Below are 19,043 nucleotides of genomic sequence, written 5' to 3'. Positions count from 1 at the left end.
CATTTCCTCGTATAACTTCCAATCGACATTTCGTGTGAGGTCATACGGAATGTCAATTGGTCGCATGCGAGTTGACCCGTTAGTAATTGAAATAAGAATAGGCAGATGGTCGCTACCGTGAGGATCGAGGATTACCTTCCATGTGCAATCCAACCGTAGCGACGTCGAACATAAGGATAGATCCAAAGCGCTTGGGCGCGCTGGAGGTTTCGGGATACGTGTCATTTCACCGTTGTTTAAAATAGTCATGTCGAAGTCATCGCAAAGGTTATAGATTAAAGAGGAGCGGTTATCATTGTATGGGGAACCCCAAGCCACGCCATGAGAGTTGAAGTCTCCCAAAATCAAACGTGGCGAGGGAAGAAGTTCTATTAAATCAAAGAGCAGCCGTTGCCCAACCTGTGCTCTGGGAGGAATATATATTGAGGCAATACAAAGCTCTTTACCTTGTATTGTCATTTGACATGCGACAACTTCGATGCCTGGAATCGAGGGGAGGTTAATACGATAGAAAGAATAGCACTTTTTAATCCCTAAAAGTACTCCTCCATATGGGGTGTCTCGATCAAGGCGAATAATATTAAAATCATGGAAGTTGAGATCAATATTTGAAGTAAGCCAAGTTTCACAAAGGGAAAATGCATCGCATTTGTTTTTATTTATCAAAACTTTAAACGAATCAATTTTTGGTAAAATACTTCTACAATTCCACTGTAAGACAGAGATAGAATCCTTCATATACGCAGTTGAATTAGGCATCGAAGGATACAATCGCTGCAAGGAGAGGCCATTGGGCAGTCAACTGCTTCAAAAATGATCTAACTGTTGGGAGGAATGCTGTAAGAAAAATTTTAATTGGATCGGGTACATTGAAAGTTTCAAAAATCCAGTCCACAATGTCAGAAAATTTCACTAATCCAGAGTTTGTTTCATCAACTGGGAGTGTAAAAGGAGCAACTGGGGTTTTAGATGTTCCTGGCAGTGCTGGGAACTCCTTCTGGGACTTTAAATTTGCCAGCCCAGGAGGAGTTTGCTTCGGTTTTTCCGCAGCACTGTTTGGTTTGTTTGTATCTTTCATTTCACTTTGAGAAATCTTAGGACCTTTTCTGGGAAGTTTAGGAGAGGAAATATTTTTCCTCTTTCTAGACTCCCCAGGATTGGCGTAAGATGCTCCCGCTGGTGAATCGTCAGAATCGGTTTCTTCAGAGGGCAACAGATCGAAGGGGTTCGAAGTAACGGGAGAAGTGGTAACGGTCTTCTTCAGCATGTCAGCGTAGGAACGCTTTGAACGCTCTTTGAGAGACCGTTTTATTTTATCCCTGCGCTGCATGTACACCGCACATGTCGAGAGCTCATGCAGATTTTCTCCGCAGTGAATACACTTTTCAGCGTTAACACTGCAAGAATCTTCCGCATGAGACTCCCCACACTTGCCACAACGTGCCTTATTGCAGCAGTAGGCGGCTGTATGGCCTAACTGCTTGCAATTCAGGCAGTTCATGACGCGGGGCACGTAGAGCCTCACAGGGAGACGAACCCGGTGGATCGAGACGTGGCTTGGTAGTGCAGACCCGGCGAACGTAACTCGAAACGAGTCTGACGGAGTGTATACTGTTTTGCCACCGATGATCGATGCTGACCGCAATTGCTTGCAGTCGAGCACCTTTACTTCGGGACACGTTTTGTTCTTAAAGCACCCTTTGGCACTTTGCAGTATACACTCGACGGACAGACTCGAATCGGTTATGACACCGTCGATCTCCACGTCTCGTGCGGGTATGTAAACGCGATACTCGCGTGTGAAGAGCTCAGAGCAAGCTATATCGTTGGCCTCTTTCAGGTTACCGACCACGACACGGAGCTTGTTAGGCCGGACCTTGGAAATTTCGGTCACGCCCTTGTACTCCTTCGTCAGGTCTTTGGAAATCTGCAAGAGGTTCAACTGTTTCGATTTCGGTCCCGCCTTTGGCCGAAAATAGACAGTATAGCTGCCCTGGGCTCCGTCTGGGTAAAGCCTGGGGCGAGGGGGGACTGAAGAATGAACAGGGGAGGGGGTAACAGAAGGGTCAGGGTCAGAGGGGTTCGGGGATGGTGGCGCGGGAGGCGAGGGATCTACATCCATCGCGCTATGTTTAGCGCACTAGCGCTGACAAGAACACGTACCTTTTTATTTCTCCCTTCCAGTAAGGTTGGTTGTCCGATCGTTCGAAGTAGCAGCCGTTACAGCCAGCAGCACCAATACAGCAGCACCAAACAGCCACCAGCAGCGAGCCAGGTGTGAGATCACTCCACACAGCGATACGACTCGCTGACACTGATGGCTTCTTCTTTTTCCTCGTTTGTGTCTCGTCCACTGCTGTAGCACAATCCAGCCAGCAGCCAAATCGGCTTACGCACCAGCTGGCAGTCACGATGCGAAACAGTTGCACAAAGGAACGACCTTGAACCCGGATTTATTTCACTCGACCAGGCAAACGATGCCAACACTTGTTCACACGTCTTTTGTTTTATACTCTATCGGACCGATCACCAAACACGTCCAGTACTGATGCGTGTTCGGCACAGAATGACATGAATGTTTGCTAAAAAGGTTGTTAGCCATGAATAAACAGCACAACAACTTATAAAATTAGCGCAAAATGTTGAAAGATTCAAGAAAGATTGCGCATGCGAAACTGGTCGAAAAATGCACCGGGCAGAGGCTTATGAATGGTGTTAAGAAAAAAGTTAGAGAATTCGCATACCCCACCAAAAATAATACAAATTGAATTAAACACGCAAAAGTTGGAGTGTGCGTAACCAGATCATTTATGAGCGAAATTAGAGCATTTACTGATTAAAATTGGAACCAGTACAACGCATGTGCGTTGGGCATAACGCATTTGATGCTCTAGCGTATTTTGAATGTATTGTGCAGCTCCAAACCACTACACTTATAAAGCATCAGCCGATGTACAGAAGGTTGGCATCGTTAAAACAGTGCAACCAGCAACCAATACTGATAAGTTGGGTACTGACTCCATTGAAGAAATTATTGTCTGATCGATTCACTTTCATGAATCAGGTCATTTGAAAACATCATTCAATCATTAACAATAAACAAAAACATGAGGTTAGTCCAAAACATTTTGCATTTAATTCTGACTCTGGTTTCATTCACATGCATTCGGTTCTGCGTTACTGGCACCAGCGTCAATAACTTCCGCGGCAACAAGGCTCGCTATTGGCTGTTTCGGTTGCTGACGATTCTTAGGGATGCACGAGCCGTTGATGCGCACCGGCTCGCGAAAGTAAAGAACGGTTTTTTGAGCGCCTCGAAACTGATCGTTCGCCCGAAGCCGAAGTTTACCGTGACATTACGATTTTTGTGTATATGATACATATTCTGATTTTGATCTCTGTCAATGTATTCCTTGTACAACTTTAGCGTTATGCGTATCACGCATTGGTTGTGCGAAGTCAGAGCAAATTCTGTGCGAATTGAAAGGACACATTGGATGGTTAAAGCTTGAACTTTTGCGTGAAATTGAAGAGAAACAATTGATAGTCGCATACCTCAGAATACAATTATCAAAAGACTCCTGTATATTTTGTATTATGGAAGAATAAAAGTGTATTTATCATTTTCAGAACAGTCTATAACATTCATGCATCCAAAGCCTTAAAACTTTGATATTTCAGCATTGATATCCGAGTTTCAACACGGATTTGTAAAGAACAAGACGTTCACTAGTTTCCTTTTAACTGAAATCGTGACCTAGCTGATTCCATATATTTTGACCAGGCTTTGTTTTGCTCATCTTCATCTTAAAGAGAAAACAGTTTTCTACCCTCTTAACAACTGTGAGCTTACGTTCAATGTGCATCACACCATCCGCTGTAGAGAGAGCGCAGAGTAATAGTTTCTCTGACGAAAAAACGCTCCTAATTTGACAGAGACAAAAACCCAGTGAAACTCTTGTAAATTGCTCATCCGCGCACGCAAGAAAAGTGAAATAAATTGGTCGGCGATCAACTGAGCATTGCGTTGCCATTCGCATAGCTCTGGGGTGCGGCAAAAACAGTATTATAGACCGTTCCGATAATTATAAATACACTTACGATCAACCGTCATTTCAAATAACGTGCAGTATTCAACCAAACGTTGGCTGCGTCCTGTTGTTTACATCCAAAAGAAACAGATGCTGTCATTTTTTCTAACATTTAGTGCGAAATTTTGAAAATGCGTGGCCTTTCTTCCGAGCAAAGAAAGCGAATTGTGCACAAATGGGGCACCGTGAGTGGTCTTTCTATAAGAAAATTAGCCAGAGAAGAAGGTATAAGTGTCGGAGCAGTTCAAACCGCATTGCGGAAGTATTGTGAAGAGTGCACATTTACTGATGCCCCAAGACGTGGTAGAGAACCCGGGCCTGTTGATCCCACAATGGACAAAAAGGTTAAGGAATACTATAGCGGCATTGACACCGAAAAATTCGGCAAGAAGGTAATGGTTTGGCAGGCCATTTGTGAATGTGGGAAAATACCTCGTCCATTCATTACGAATGACACAATGAATGGAAAAATTTACGTGAAATAGTGTTTGCAGAAAAGGTTGTTACCCATGGTTAAGCAGCATAACAATCCACCAATCTTTTGGCCCGATCTTGCTTCCAAAACAAATAATGTCACATGTGTCCCAAAGGAGATGAATCCACCAAACTGCCCTGAAATTCGCCCTATTGAAACTTTTTGGGCTTTGACCAAGGCAAAGCTGAGGAAATATGTCAAACCAGCGGACAATGTTGAAAAATTTTAAAAAGATTGGAATCAAGTGGTAAAAATGGTCGGGGAACACACTGTGAAAAAGCTTATGAGAAGTGTTAAGAGAAAAGTTAGAGAACTCGCGTATCCTACGAAAAATAATCCCAACTTGAATTGAAACTGGAAAGAAAACACTTATTATCTATATTTCAGAATAAAATGACCCGAAAAATCCTGTATTTTTTGTTTTATTCAAGAAAGAAGATGTATTTATAATTTTCGGAACAGTCTATAAACTATGGAGTTGTAGACTTTACGCGACATTTTCAACATTTTTATATTACAAACTTTTTTTACTTAGCAAGTGTAGTATATTGAGTGTGAACAAATGATATCTTCCATAAAATATTAAGTGCGCAACTAAGTTCTCACTGTTTGTCAATAGGTGGGTTTACGAAGCTGAGACATACGGTAAACAAATCGCTTTGACACGTTAATAGTGATTTTATTGTGGCGTCAAATACTTTTAGTTGCATGAAAATATCTGATTTTGTGCCAAATAATCGTCATTTGCGGGAAGTGAGCAAGTGATTTTATTCACAAAAAAAGCGGCTGAAGCGCATTGAGTGTTAAAATAACTTTACTGAAACGCAACTCTGAGTGAAACCCGTGATTCGTTTCGCCGCTTTTAACACAGCAATTCCAATTTTGACAATTGTCCACGTGAGGAGGGCCACTGAATTGGAGGAATCGCTCGATGAGGATCCATTTCAAGCGCAGAAACAGCTTGTTTCGGTATTAGGAGTCCAGCCATTTTCAAGCGATTGTATGCTTTTTATACTTAAGTTGCATTTTTATTTAAGAAAAACAACGAGAGTTAGCTGCACACCCAAAACATATTTGAATAATAATTGGTGACATTTTGATATCTGAATTGAGGTTACTAAATATGCAAATTCAAAGGGCATGGACCGTAGAATTTTAAACATAATCTACATTTCCTCCACAAAAACTTCTCACCCACGGCCATACACTTCCATTTGAAAAATACACTGAAGTCACTTATCACGCGGGAGACGCAAATTCTATAAAAAAAAAACATTTTTATGACACCTGCTGTACAAAAACCGCATAGATTCTGAAATCCGAACAAAAAAAGGAAAAGTCCGAACTATGCGTGAAAAACGCTGCATGAAAAACGCTACGTGAATTGAAAACTCCGCGCAAACAAGCTTCATCTGTGAAAATTGTGATGTGAAAATGATTGTGATCACTAAGGAGCTCAGTTAATTTGCGGCCAACTCTGTTAAAAAAAATAAAATAAAATTCATTCGATTCAAATAAACTGGAGATAACATCTACGGAGCTAAGGAAAGAAACACAACTATCCAACTGATAACCTTAGGGTGCTGATAAGGTATGTCATGGTCAGATCTTTTTTATCCTATTCCGCTAATAACGCGAACACACAGTACAAAAAATGGGACCACATGTTCGCTGAAGACCTAATGTTCTTTTGCAGTTATACCATCTTCTCAGTGTGATAGACACACCACAAGCTATCAACGGACAACTCGCACTTGTGATATGTTCCGTCTGTCTGGAAGCAACGTTATTCAGTCCGTGTCACCTGTGTAAGGATCGACCATCATCATAACACCGCCTCTAGTGACTAACGTGTGTAGCACAACCACCAAAAGATGGGTGGGTGTTGTCAGGCACCAGAAAAAAACGTTGACAAATGGAAAAGGCAAAATATTCACAAATGCCCTTTTTTGCCTTTGTCTTCTGATGGTGACGAAAACAGAAAAGGACTGCGGAAACAAACAAACGGGAGGCTTCTTTTTTAATTAAATATGCGACAGCTGTGAGCATGGTATTAACTAGAAGTGAAAACTATTTACGATAGGATGGTGCAATTCGGAAGGCGCAATGCGGCGTTTTTCTACAAGCTTAGGAGCAAGAGTACTCGAATGGTTAGTAATCCATTGAAGTGATAAAGCAGTAAAAAAATAAATTTTTGAAAATAAGTTCTGATATAATTACTAAAATCTCTCTGTTATTCCCAAGCTTGTTTTGCTGCCTTCAATCCAACGGAGACCAACCTACACCTGCTAGTACGGAAATCCTGGTATCCAACAGCCGCAGGATGAGAACCCGTCATGTAGATATTTTCCTCGTATCCATCTTGACATACATGAGCAAATCCATGCAGAATGATATGAAAATACACGAGAATTACGCAAATATGCACACAAATTTGACATAGCAAACTAAATACTCGTCACATGTTCTAGACTGAAAAGTAAAAGTATGAATGAATAATTCAGAAGTTATGGTATTGTTTTCATTCACGGAGTGTTATGTCCATCACTTCTGATTCTGAAATAATCATCCAATCTTCTTTCTCAGACAGTTTTTCTGTACAACCAAAGGTTTCTTAGCTACAATAATTTGAAAAAAGCTTTAACCAAAATGCTTACGCATTTTAGAATAAAAAGATCTCCAACTGAGAAAAACACTCAGTTTACTAAGCCGAATACTTGTGCAAAGTTTCATTTATATCAAAAATGGTCAAAATTGGATGATACGTCATATGGCGTGGATTTGCTCACATGCATTCCTTTACATCCATCTTCCGCATTTCACCATAATCGCGCTCGCCCCGAAACATATACTTGCATCTCGTTGAAACCCCCAAAAAGACTACTCGGGTAGCAGCAATGGCGGAGGTAGCGTACTGTTTGAAACTGGTAGAAGAGGTTCGCGTAGGTTCAAAATAATGACTTTCAACTTATGAAAATATGTGATAATAAAAACCAAATCAATAAATAAAAACGACTATTTAAAGTTTTAACCAAATAAGTAAAACAAAATTAGTATGTTGAAATTGCACATCCCACGCTGGACCATAGTGTTTACCGAAGGAAAAAATCACAGGAGGGTTGTGTGCAAAGCCACGACCGCAAGGTTGAAGTAGAACACTTTTACACAGCTCTACTTACGCTGTACATTAACCTACGGCCGGGCGAATCGGTTCGCGCCGCTTTTCGCGTTTAGCCTGGCAGAGGCCTTATGCGCACGGCCAACACAATAGAAAGGTGTTTTTCATATTGAAAATTAGACACGGCTTTACTAGAGTAAGCGTTGGCAAATGCATCAACCGCTAATACCGCCGCTATCGTGCGAAAGTCAGCCTGGTAGAGGCCTGAGACGTGGTGACCAACCACAGGGCAAGTGATTTGTTTGTTTTAAAGGCAGCCACAGGCGCAACCCGCTGCTATCCTCTGTTACTGCTGAGTGCTGATATCTGCTGTCAACGTTGTGGACGGTCCATCCAGCTCACCTTCCGACTAATGAATGTAGCTAGTTTTCCCAGAAACACTCTTTTATAGTCGAAGGGTGCTACGAAATAGGCCACGCCTTTCTGTTCAGTTTTACCGTTTTGTAATGTTCTTCAGACGGATTATACCACAATTCGCATTTGATTTTTGTGTCCAGCGAATAAACACCGATGGTGCTCTCACACACGCAACGATTTATCCCTAACCGTATTGCGGCTTGTAACATCAAGCGATTACGTTTGCTCGCTGTTGCGTATTGCATCATGTTGCAACTTGGCAGCTGGGTGACGACGAAATTCTGTTCATGCTGATTGATTGAATCGACTTCATATTAACTCTGAATAGTCGAACTAACTGCTTTTGTGAATGCGTTCTAGCACGGCAGTTTGTTATTCAAAATCGGTTATGCTGATCACAGCCTTTGCGCTGCCCCAACAGTGAGGGGTTAGCTCAATAAAGTAAAAATTTGACAACTACAATCGAATTTGATTGCATCCCGCACAGAATGTCTGCTTGTGTTGATGCCAGAAAATTATTAACCTTCAATTATTTTTCTATTTGCCAGGAAAAAAGCATTTTGCGGTTCAAAATCGGTTGCTAATTACAACCTTTGAGCTGTCCTAACATTGGGGGAATTAAGATACACGGACAACATGCACTGTGGAAGCTATTTCACATTCAGTAAATTAGACGGGTGCGACAGATTTAAATTGCTAGGATGCAACACAGAATGCTTGCTTGCGTTGACAAAAATTATTAACTTTCAATGACTTGTTTATTTGCCTTGAAAAAGGCATTTTGATTTCCAAAATTGGATTTCCTGATGGCAATCTTCATGCTGCCCCAACACGGAGGAATAATGGCTGTCTGGCGACACACGCTGAGAAAAACCGCGCTGCTCCTGAGACGTGGTGACCAACCACAGGGCTAGTGCTGCTGCTAAGGAAGGACGACTGCTGCTGTCGCTGTCTAGAACTATTATGAGCGGCTCCGGCTGAAACAGGCTCTTATATAGGCCAAATAGCCTGTTTTCAATTGCAAGGTATATGATCCTGTCGATCGTGCTTGGGAAGCAAGCATATAACGACCAATCAGAGGTCGAATTTTTCGTTTTGACAAGGCTTGACTATTTTCAATAGTGCAATAGTGTGAATAATAAAATTACAATTATCTTATTTTGGGAAGAATCTTAGAAGATTTTCCAATCTATTGCTGCAAGAACGAAGGAAATCCATCGAATACTAAACGATTTATTAGCATTTGAAATTGGACATATTTTTCACTTTTTTCGGTTTTAGATTTTCATTTCACATCCCTATGTAGCCGAACTTCCTGAGAGAAGTATTCTACTTCAAAAACGAGGAGGAAGGGAAGAAATATCCCAGCTCAGTACCCTTTTGGTTTGTTGTGACTTGACGGTGGTCAGGCGGTGTAATAATCGTCATCACCGTCATCCATCACATCAGTGCGTCTTGAACTGTCCTACAGATCAGACGTTTTTTCGGTTGCTTGTGGACTGGTCTTTGACTGCCTATAACTTCAAAGTTTGTGTTTTGTCAGTGTGTCTTTTAAAGATTACCTGAAAGTTATTTCCCATCAGTCTTTCTCAAGACTACCTACTTTTGAATTTAACATTTGTTTTAACTTTTTTCGTATCACCTGAAATGGCTGGACGGAAAAAGAAACCTCGCATCGCTGCGGGGAGGAAAAGAGAGGCATCTCTTTCTGACACATCGAGTGTCTGTAGTGACAATCCTTTTGATATTTTGCCTGAGCAAGAAGCTGGTGAAATGGAAGTTATTAATAATGAAACTATACAAAATATAAAATCTTTAAAAAAGGAGAAAGTTCCACCTATTGTGGTAACTATTTCTTCTGAATTTAATATATTCAAAAAGGAACTTTCAACGTTTGTTTCTGACGTTAAAGTTACATATCAAATTGGCCGTAGAGGTGAATGCCGCTTATTAGCCGACTCAGTAAAGGGTCGTGATCGTCTTGTTCAGTATTTAACAAAAATCACGAGGCGAAAACAGTCAGAGAACTGGAATTTCCCTTGTTAATTATTTAATTCATTTTAACCGCAATGAGTTTAACAACTTAAAATTTTTTGAAAAAGCACATGCTTTGTATAATGTGCGTGTAAAGTGGGAAATTTATAGGAAGTATGGCGGAGGTGAAAAGCATATCACCCAATGCCGTACTTGCCAACGTTATGGCCATGGTTCCAAATTCTGTAACATGGACCAAAAATGTCTTAATTGTGGAGACTCTTCTCACAAAAAGGACACATGTCCTGTGAAAGAGAGTAAAAATTTTCGCTGTGCGAATTGTAACGGCAACCATATGTCAAATTTTTATCAATGCCCAGTCCGTTTAGCAATTGTTAAGGCAAGGCAAGGTAAACAAAATTCAATTTCTCAATTAAAACCAACTTCAAAACAAAATTCTCCAAGCGTACCAGTGACGCATAGTTTACCTACTCCTTTGCATACCCGTTTAACTTATGCACAGGTTACAGGTAGTTCGAACATTATACCGCCTAGTGTTGGTAGTTCGAAAATGACCGTTAATATGGGTAAGCAATACAGGCTAGAAAATAATTGTACACCTATCACTCCAGCTAATATTGCTGCCGAAAATATTTTTTCTAATGTCAACTGCCTGGGGCCTATTACGGCAGGTAAACTTTTTTTTTTTGCAACAGGCAATGTTCGATCTTATGAACGCCATGTTGCAGGCAAAATCAATGTTTGAAGCCATTCAAATAGGCACAAATTTTACTATTAAAATTGTTTCTAATTTAAAATTTAGCAATGATTTTAAATAAAACAATTAAAATATTAAATTGGAATGCTCGCTCATTGAAGGCCAATGAGAATGAGCTTTTTAACTTTTTAACAGTAAATAATGTGCATATTGCAATTATTACTGAAACATTTTTGAAACCTAACATAAAATTAAAATATGATCCCAATTACGTGGTTCATAGATATGATAGGATTCAGGGTTCCGGCGGTGGAGTTGCAATTGTTATTCATCGCCGAATCAAACATCGTGCTCTTCCCCATCTTGAGACGAAAGTTATTGAAACTTTGGGAATTGAAGTTCAAACTGAACTTGGGATTTTATTTATTGCCGCAGCATATTTACCATTTCAATGCACACGCGAGCTCAAAAATTATTTTAAAGGTGATTTACAAAAACTCACCAGAAATCGTTCGAAATTTTTCATAATCGGCGATTCTAACGCTAAACATCGTTCATGGAATAATTCTCAAAGTAATTCCAATGGCAAAATTTTATTCAACGATTGTTCTTCAGGATACTATTCTATTTTGTCTCCGAATAGTCCTACATGCTTTTCTTCTGTAAGAAACCCTTCAACAATTGATTTGGTGCTTACAAATCAAAGTCATGTATGTAGTGATTTGATCACACATGCTGACTTTGATTCTGATCATCTTCCAATAACTTTTTCTTTATCACATGAATCAGTTTTAAACCCTATGAGCTATGTTTTTAATTATAACAAGGCTAATTGGGAAAGATACAAAATTCATATTGAGAGAAATTTCAATAATGAGCTTGATTTGCAAAACGAAGTGAATATTGATTCCGCTTTGGACGCATTAAAATGTGCAATTGTTGATGCCAGGAATTATTCTGTTCCAAAGGCTCAAGTGAAATTTGATTCACCAATAATTGACGAAAATCTTCAACTTCTAATTCGTTTGAAAAATGTCCGCAGACGTCAATATCAACGTTCTCGTGACCCTGTTTTTAAAACTATTTATAAAGATTTACAAAAAGAGATTAAACATAGATTTACTCTTCTGAGAAATCAAAATTTTGAGACTAAAGTTGAAAAATTGAAACCATATTCAAAACCATTTTGGAAGCTGTCGAAGATTCTTAAGAAACCTTCAAAGCCTATTCCAGTTTTAAAAGATGGTGAACGTTTTCTTGTATCCAATGAACAAAAGGCTCAAAGACTTGCTCAGCAGTTTGAGAGTGTTCATAACTCAAATTTGAATTTTGTGAGTCCAATTGAAAATGAAGTCACACGTCAATTTGATTTAATTTCTTCCCAGAATTTTTTACCTGCAGAAATAATTGAAACTAACTTGAATGAGATTAAATCAATTATTAAAAATTTCAAAAATATGAAAGCACCTGGTGACGATGGAATCTTTAATATACTAATCAAACATCTCCCTGAGAGCACAATGGAATTTTTAGTAAAAATTTTCAATTGCTGCTTCAAAATTGCATATTTTCCCAAATTATGGAAAAATGAAAAAAATACTCCCATTTTAAAGCCGGATAAGAACCCAGCTGAAGTTTCAAGTTATCGACCAATCAGTTTGCTTTCTTCAATAAGTAAACTGTTTGAGAGAATTATTCTTAACAGAATGATGTCACACATCAACGAAAATTCAATTTTTGCAAATGAACAGTTTGGATTTCGCCATGGGCATTCCACAACTCATCAATTGCTCAGAGTTACTAATATGATACGAGCTAACAAATCTGAAGGTTATTCCACTGGAGCTGCTCTTTTAGACATAGAAAAAGCATTCGACAGTGTTTGGCATAAAGGTTTGATTGCGAAATTGCAAACTTTTAATTGTCCAATTTTTCTAATCAAAATTTTAAAAAATTATCTTACTGATCAAACTCTGCAGGTTGTCTATCAGAATTCAAAATCTGATAGATTTCCTGTCAGAGCAGGTGTACCTCAAGGTTCAGTCTTGGGTCCAGTCCTGTACAACATATTCACTTCAGATCTCCCTGATTTGCCTCCAGGATGCACAAAGTCATTGTTCTGCGATGACACAAGCATTTCCGTAAAAGGAAAAAGTCTTCGTGTCATATGCAGTCGATTGCAGAAAAGTTTAGATATTTTTACTTCCTACTTGCAAAAGTGGAAAATCTCTCCCAATGCTTCTAAAACTCAAATGTTAATTTTTCCGCATAAGCCTAGGGCTTCTTTCCTCAAGCCAAACAATAATCACGTTGTCAAGATGAATGGGGTTATTTTAAGTTGGTCTGACAAGGTTAAGTACTTGGGACTAATTTATGATAAAAAACTTATTTTCAAAGAGCACATTGAGAGTATACAAGCCAAGTGCATCAAATATACGAGATGTTTATATCCTCTCATTAACAGAAATTCTAAACTTTGTTTAAAGAACAAACTTTTGATTTACAAACAAATTTTTAGACCAGCAATGCTTTATGCTGTACCGATCTGGTCAAGTTGCTGTTCAACAAGGAAGAAAACGCTTCAAAGGATTCAGAATAAAATTCTGAAAATGATTTTGAAGCGTCCTCCTTGGTTTGGTACACTCGAATTACATAGACTTACTGGTGTTGAACCATTAGAAGCTATGTCAAATAAAATTATTAACAATTTTCGACAAAAATCGTTGCAATCCTCAATTGCTACGATAAGCTCTCTTTATAGCCAATAAGTTAGCAATTAAGTTAGTTGTAAGTTTACTTCCCCTTTTCTGACAAGTAGGTTTAAATCCCTACGAATGATAAGTCCTAATTGCGAAAGCAAACAAATCCTAACAATTAAAATTACAAATTTCTAACAGTGTTGAGAAGTCACCATTTGTGATTGGACACACATACTCATTATTTACTAATATTTATCATAAATACTTAAGCTACTAACAAATCCCCCCTTTAAAAAAAAAAAAAAAAAAAAAAAAACCGTCATCCATCAACTGGTATTACATTGATGGTGCCGGGATTATTATGCGAACCGGCAACGGCGGTTTCCGTTGGCGTTTTATTTAGCTGTTACTATAAACGTCTAATGCAGAAGGTGAATTTTCAACAAAATGATCACTGGAAAAAATGCACTGGCAATATTTGTAATTTCTATTATAAATCAAAATTCTAAATTTTAACAATCAGTTTATAATGCATAATCAGCAGAAACTTTAAACTTAAGTAAAACAACGTGATGTCTGCAGGACCATTCTGAGAAAACCTATGTTGGCGAATATACACAAACGCACAACCAAACATACGGAAGGCACATGAGCATGTCGGTCGACCGGAACCTTGACATTTTGAATCTTCAACATGTTCGGGTGGAACGGTTTTCCCACTGCACTGTTGTTTTTTTCCCCATTTTTTATTCTTTTTCTGTGCTTTCCCACATAACAGACTTCGTTTCGGTTGATTGAGCAGGATGATCGAACAACAAACACCCTTCTGGAAATTAGATTCGAATCGGTGATTTATTGCGCGTCCTGCACAGGGCAGATGTCAGACCTGGTATTGGATGAGTAAAAACGTGATTTCAAAGTGGAATAACATACCGAAACTCCATTCAACCAGAAAACGGTTAGGTTGAAGAGATTTGGTCACGGAATATAATTAGTTCGATTATCAGACCAGTTAGATATTGGTTTTCTCTATTTTCATTTGCCGAGTCGGGAATTCACTCATGAAAGTAGAGAAAACCAATCTCTAAATGGTCTGATATACATTTATCTACATGTGTATGTTATCTTATGTATTGGATAAATATAAATGAAAAAAAAAAAACCAACAAAGCTAGAGCAAACATTTTTAATACATTACCAACTGCGCAATCAACGTTAATCAGGAAAATAATTACTCAATTCCAAGAATTTACAATGTAATTTAACCAAACTCAGTTCAATTTTGTGGCAGAGCAGCAACGTGTGTCGTGCTTACTTCCTCCTCTCCAGACCCACCCATTTACAATCATATGAAACAGGAAAATCCCGCCGCTGCGGTCAAGCGGGGTAGAATATGGTATTTAATTGAAATTAGGGGAGAACCGTACAAGACGCACCAGTTGGGTAAGATGGCCCACGCTATTAATTCCCCAAAATACTTACACATGTGGCTTTTTATGACGAAATTCATCGCTTTTCTCATAAAAACCCAGCTTCTCTACAGTTCTTAATGAAAAAGTGTGCCATAATGACTAAAATACTCGAAAAACTGTGCAATTGGCTGTGGCTCTGTCCAACATGTAACTATTCATGAATTTTATTTAAGCTTTTATGATTAACTGACTAGTAAATAATACAAAAAACTATGGTTCCCCTAGCCTTTACACTTTTGGAGTTTATAATGCTATGAGTATTTCAAATTATTTCACTAACTTTCATCAACTTTTACCTAAAAACAAACAAAATTAAAATTGGGGCAGAATGCACTATGAAGAGCTTGCAGGAGATTGCTTGACAACTGAGAGCATGTTCCATTATTTATGATTTTACTTTCGAGACTTCAAGTGCTTCTCGCTTCGCGTGCTGATATCTGCTAGTGGCATATTAGCCTACTGCTTTGGAGCATACTGACCTTTGTTGTGGTGCGTTTTGGTCACGGGCTTGTTTGGCGGCAGTGGTAATTTTTACCAAAAAAAGACAATGAAATCGAGTATTTTAAAGTAAACTTCGTCATGAACATGCAATAAATAGATCCTACAATCTTCCTACTCGTACAATGTCGCTTTGGAATGATTTGAAGCGCGGTAATTCGCGCAAATGCTTAACTGGTGCGTTTTGTACAATCCTCCCCTACTGTGTCGCGTCCCCCGCCTCACAACTCAACGTATCCTGGTGGAGCCTTCCTCTTGGCCCGAAGGCTAAACGGAAGCCGATTGGTGGTGCGTCGTTGTCGGCGTCGTCTATCGCAAACACGCTCGGTTGGCACTATGAAAATTTATTGCGAAACGGTTTGACCTAGCCATGAGATTCTTCGTTCCGATTTATACCCACATATGCCGCTAGAATCAACAGAGCAAACGGTGGTGGAAACCTCACCGAACGGAAAAGCGATGTGCGACTCGGTAATATGTAAACAAATTGGAATTTTCGCAAGACTTTCTTGTTTACATGCTTTAATGTACATAAATTCCTCACCATCTTTTATGAAGAAAATGTTCGTCTGTTACGAATGTCGCAATGAAGGTGCGCGGTTAGTAGACATGCCTGACTGTAAAATTACCTGAGTAAATTCATTTTCTCCATCCTTGGGAGGCGATAAAACAAATTAAATTGTCTTCTGAAGAACGAGAACAATGTGTACTTAACTCGAGCTTAGGGCGAATCAAGTTCACCTATTCGGTTATCATCGTAACGAGGCGAAGGAAGCATAGAGAACCAAAAGCATCAATCTCTGTTGTGATAAATATTTCAACCCATTCATGGTGAGATAGCACAGAAACAAAAGCATAAACACTGTACCTGGAGTCCGCTCTGCAGGCTATATTTTCCGCCTGATGGGTCCACTGCCAGATCAAGTTGATAATTTCCCGTACGACTTCCGCTCGGTCTCTGTCACTCTCGGCAGTTGATATCCCGCCGAGTAATCCAATCTCTTTCGCTGTTAGAGGGGTTTGTGTAGTAATCCTGGTATAACTGCTTTCACTTCACAACGCCTCCACCTCACGGATGCACGGACGCTTTGCACACTTTTACACGCTTTTGTCACAACGATATCGGAATGTTATTCGAAGCACCTCACTTTTTTCTTCTCGATGCTATGTTATTATTACCGTTTTTTTTTTGTTTATCTCACTTGCTGCGATCTGCGGATAGCTAGCCGTAAAATATTCCAATCTCGGTTTTATTTTTCTACAGTGAAAACATTTTAACCTTATCGTTCCGGCGGTATTGCAGCTTTCAGCTGGAGAAAAATAACGGGGAGCATCACCAGCTGTTTTTATTGAGTTACATTTTTTTTATTTTATGGATCAGCAGATGTTCGATTTTTGCAGTTTTATTTTCTCTTTTGATTTTTATCGAATTTACTCGTTTTTGGTGCGATTAACGAGATTGTATATTTACACAACTGTGTGCAAAAGAAGGATTATGGAAGTTTGGACTCCTTCGAAAGATAAAAGATTCATACTCGAAAAATAATATATCAAAAATTCATATATTCGAAGTGAAATCTGCTTACAATATCAAACAGTTTTCTTGACGGTTCTGCTTGTTAGTTGTTTCAAACTTCTTAATGATTTGAATAATCACACTCGTCAGTCTAAGCACACAAAAGTACCTCCAATTAGTTTAATTTTTCATTATTGTACAAAATAGTAAGGGGCATGACTATTAACTCAAATTGACCTAAAATCAGTTCCAAAAACCAGAGCAGCAAACAGACACTAAGTCCCTAGTTAAGTTGAAAATAGTAACGCTATAAGCAACAGAAAAACGAAAAACAAACAATCCGAAAAACGCTTTCAAAACATAGAAATTTTAAATTCATTCTAAGCTGGTAACAAGTTTGAAGACAATGGAAATAAACCAATTGTAAATTTAACTCAAAATGGTTTCACTGTACGACAGAAAAAACGGACGAAAAAGGAACTAAATTAAGTCGAAAAAATAAAGAGTGTTTACAAAGACCATCAAAGAATGATTTCAAAAGTCTAAGTTCTCGAAAAGACTACTGGGAGAAAAAAAACTTCTAGTTTCATTTAAAAAAGTTGAAGAGATTAATAAAAAAAGGACGAAACATTTCAAGATAAAAAAATCCTTTTAATGCACCGAAAAAAATACGGAATAATGAACTATAAGCATATTTCATATTAATCTGAAATGGCAAAAAATCTTTTCTAAAATATCAAAAATGTGAATAAAAAATTGCAGTGTTCAGCATTTCGTCCCAAATCTTCACCAAACGTTTTTTCAATGTGTCCAAACTCAAATGCCCAACGTCGTCCAAGACTAGTGGGTTCAGAACCTGTGACGATGCAGGTCATTTAGATGAACTGATGAAGCAAGGCAATTTCTGCTAACACCATTTCTGAACGATCAATGCCTTATGCGTCAAGCGACTGAATCCTGTTGAAAGCAAAAACTGTCTTTTCCAAAAATCATTTTAGCGCAAGGATGCAAATGGTCTTTGATAACGTATTGCAAGTAGTTCTCCTTGCTTATTTTTACGCCCCTATCAATGAATAGCTATGATAATTTCCCTTTTTGTCGATATACCTTCCCAAACCATCACAGCTGACGCATTTTGATATCTCTCGACTGCTCTTTCATTGGCTGGTATGTCACAAACACACGCTCCAAAGACACGGTCATTTTGCTTGTTCAAAGTTGCCTCTAGAGTAAACAACTTTCGTCCGAAAAAATAATGTTGTGATCAGCAGCAACCAAGATCTCGCAACCCTGCCGGTAATATTTTTACGAAATAATCCGTGAATTTTCTGCTTCTTAAAAGCTGAATATCCAAGGTCTTTTTTGATAACATTTTGCATGGAAGTATGGAAGTATGGCTCATGTTCATTTCACAAGCCATTTTTCTTTTCGAACAGGCTGGATTTCGCTGGAAACGTTCCTTCCGGTTTCTGAAAAACAGCTGAAAATGACCAAATATGGGTGTTTCTTTAACCAGTATGACGTTCAAAGTCCAGAAATTGTCTCCAAATGCCATTATGAAATCCAAAATGGCGACTTCCGGTTTCGGAAAAACTGCGGAAAACGACCAAATACCACCCAATATGGGTATTTCCATCATCGTAATGATGCACTGAAGCCACAAACCGACTTCAGACAACATATTGAATTATAAGATGACAACTTCCGGTTTCTGGAAAACAGTCTGAAATGGACGATTCCCATTAAATATGAGTATCTCCGGAACCAGAAAGATGCACAGAAGCTGAAAATTGATCATAGATACAACCTTGAATTTTAAGATGGTGACTTCCGGTGTCTAGTAAACAGCCGGAAATGACCAAATACCATTCAATGTGAATGTTTTCGGAACCATAATTACGCCCAGATGACAGAAAGTGACCAAATACCACACAATATGAGTATCTCCGGAGCCAGAATGTTGCAAGAAGCTAAAAATTGACCTCAGACACCACTATGAACTGTGGGATGGCAACTTCTGGTTTCTGGAAAACAGCCAAAAATGGCCGATTTCCGTCTAACATGA

The 19,043-nt window shown here is 38.9% G+C and overlaps 1 protein-coding gene across 9 annotated transcripts in view; it reads right to left on the bottom strand.

Moving 5' to 3' along the window:
• Positions 1-19,043, bottom strand: part of LOC129721563 (spondin-1) — a 61,431-nt gene that overhangs the window by 34,744 nt on the left and 7,644 nt on the right. For 5 of the 9 annotated variants that reach the window (XM_055674279.1, XM_055674278.1, XM_055674280.1 and 2 more), the window contains exon 2: positions 16,331-16,674. The gene's annotated coding sequence lies outside the window, so the exon portion shown is untranslated. Of the gene's footprint in view, positions 1-16,330; positions 16,685-19,043 lie in introns of all 9 variants that reach the window. The other 4 variants (XM_055674281.1, XM_055674285.1, XM_055674282.1 and 1 more) reach the window with 1 other exon arrangement.

Source organism: Wyeomyia smithii, chromosome 2 (genome assembly GCF_029784165.1).
Source record: "Wyeomyia smithii strain HCP4-BCI-WySm-NY-G18 chromosome 2, ASM2978416v1, whole genome shotgun sequence".
NCBI lineage: Eukaryota > Metazoa > Arthropoda > Insecta > Diptera > Culicidae > Wyeomyia > Wyeomyia smithii.
The sequence above is the reverse complement of the archived record's forward strand: the minus strand, read 5'-3'. Positions and strand labels throughout refer to the sequence as shown.